This window comes from Eublepharis macularius, chromosome 9, assembly GCF_028583425.1.
Source record: "Eublepharis macularius isolate TG4126 chromosome 9, MPM_Emac_v1.0, whole genome shotgun sequence".
Lineage (NCBI taxonomy): Eukaryota > Metazoa > Chordata > Lepidosauria > Squamata > Eublepharidae > Eublepharis > Eublepharis macularius.
Genome location: NC_072798.1, coordinates 45379343 through 45381802, shown reverse-complemented (window position 1 = coordinate 45381802; position 2460 = coordinate 45379343). Strand labels below are relative to the sequence as shown.

At 50.0% G+C, this 2460-nt stretch overlaps 1 protein-coding gene across 15 annotated transcripts in view; it reads right to left on the bottom strand.

Annotated features, from left to right (window-relative positions):
* ANKS1B (ankyrin repeat and sterile alpha motif domain containing 1B) overlaps positions 1-2460 on the bottom strand; it is an 885134-nt gene that overhangs the window by 317452 nt on the left and 565222 nt on the right. The gene's annotated exons all lie outside the window — the stretch shown is intronic.

Here is a 2460-nt window from a genome sequence, read left to right as displayed (position 1 = left end):
AGAGACAATGGCACTTTTTCCAGATTAATAAAATGAGTTGAAAAACAACAAACTTCTGTTTGCATGCCTGACTGACATTGCTTGCAGTCGCCCTCTCAGCTCCCTGTCACACATGCCCTCTTACAAATCCCTGCAAATGTATCAAGTGGTGCCCCGTCTAGCCTCACTGCCCCCTTCCACCCCTCAATGTAACTTCAGCCAGTGGGGTGGGAATTGAACTATGGCCCATGAATGTCTGTGGTGGGGGGGGCACTGAGGACTTTCATTCTCTGATAGTCTGAGCTGCTGGCATCTGATAAGCCAGAAAGATGGTCACTGCATGTGGGAAGTTGCTGCCTCCGGGTGGGGGATGTGTTTGCGAAAGCAGGGATGGACTTGGGCAATCTGACGTGGGAAGGGCCTGTCAGTCCATGCTGGGGAAGGGCATCTCCCCAGTACTGGGGCATGGCTGTCGTGGTCCAACCCACGTTCTTGCATTGTAGACATGCAGTGATGTGTTCAAGCGCTGCTGCAGCAAGTTTGTGGGCACTTTTCATTTCCGTCGCTTCCAAACGGCCTCCCGGCCTCCCGCGTGGTTCCCAATGGGTGTTCCTGTCAATCATTGAAGACCCCGCCTCCCCCCACCTGCTTCTCCGGAACCTGGGGACTACTTAGGGTTGCCAGTCTCCAGGTGGTCGCTGGAGATCTCCCAGAATTGCAACTGATCTCCAGGCAACAGAGTTCAGTTCCCTACTATCTGGCCATACATTTCAGTGAGGGGGAACCTGTTTCTTGTGGTGGTGGTGGTGGCGGTGGTGTGGATTTGCAGGCGCACTAAGCTTCAGCCACTGGCCTGGCCGTCATCGGAAATGGGGGCTGGATGGGTGAGAGGGTGGGTGTTCGATCTGGACCTTCACTGTCACCTCTGCCCCCATCCCTGGCAGAGATGCCTGCTCTCTGAAGGGGGACCTATTGGTGGCAGCAGGGATCATGGCCTCCCCATTGGCTGCGCCACTGCTTGCCCTTTGCCTGGATGTCAAGGGAGGCGTGTGGCCATTGGCTGGTGTGAGTGGGGTTGTCAGGGGAAGGGCATGCGGGTGCACCTGGCAGCAGCTGCACCTCGCCTTGTCGCGCTCAGGCGCTGGTGGGACTCTCCTGCAAAAGTCCATAGGGAGCTGTGGAACGGTGCCCCATTTATGTCGGCACGTGAGCGACAATGCTGCCTCAGGGGATAGGACTGAGCTGCCCGTTTTGTAGCTAATAAGGGCTGTTTGAAAAAAATACAGGGTTTCTACTACTAATGCTGGTTACTGCACTTATCTCAAAGAAACTAACAGAATGTAGATAAATGATATCAACTTAAGTTATTATAAAGAAAGTCAACAGAAACAAAAATGACATTGGCAGAATTAAAGTGGTGAATGAGTCAAAGGTAATAACAAAGAAGTATGTCAAATAATTTGTGCTATTCAAATCCAATATTCAAATCCAACATATCTGAACATGGTTGCATTAACACAAAGACTTTGAAGGTATTCACTGTACAAATCTCCAAACCTCAGTTGCTATATTTGAGATTGAAAATCAACAGCAATTTGATATTACCACAAAAAAGGGAAGAAGAACTAAAGGAAGCCTGATTGAATCCCTTAGAAAATATTAATCATAAAATAATTATGCAGTAAGCATTCGTAGGTAAATGACGTATGTGCTTGCTAAAGTCTAAAATATCCATTAATAATCTGCGGCGGGTGGGGGGGCTGAATCTGGCCAAATTTGGGCCAGATTCAGCCCAAATTAGGCTGCTGTGGAGTGCGGGAATGCTCCCACACTCGGCAGCGGCCCGATCCGACCTGATTTGGGCCTGAATCCGCCCAGATCGGGCCCGAATCGGCCCAGAACAGGCTGCTGCAGAGTGCAGGAGTGCTCCCACGCCCCACAGTGGCCTGATACTTCTCCCTGGGACAGCCCAATTAGCAAATACAGGGAGGGCGGATGGGTTCCAACATTGCAACATTACTACACATGCTAAAAAAAAAAAAGTGTGACATGAATTGTGAAGCCTCGAAAGCCTGAAACTGATCCAAGGCTTCCAAGCAAGTCTAAAATGAAATACCAGATGCCAAATTGAAGCTGCCTTGGACAGTGTAAAATATGCAGGTGCAATGCCAAAGCCATTGCAATCACAGTGAATGCTCATAAATGGTGGGTTAAACCTTGAGTGTGAAAAGATCCTGTGTTACAACATTTAAAAAATGTAAACATAAGCTTTCTGAGAATTTGTCATTGCAATACATTATAAACTAGCACCAGAGCCCGTTGTGTTATAATAAAACAGGCTCTAGCAGTGGGCTGCCAGCCAGCCAGTGGGTGCACTGCTGGCTAGCCAGCCCGCACCACACCCAGTAGCTGGCCGTGCTGCAGCAGTCCGGGCTGCCTGGCAAGGCAGTAGGCTGAGCCACCCAGCATGGCAGTGGGCCA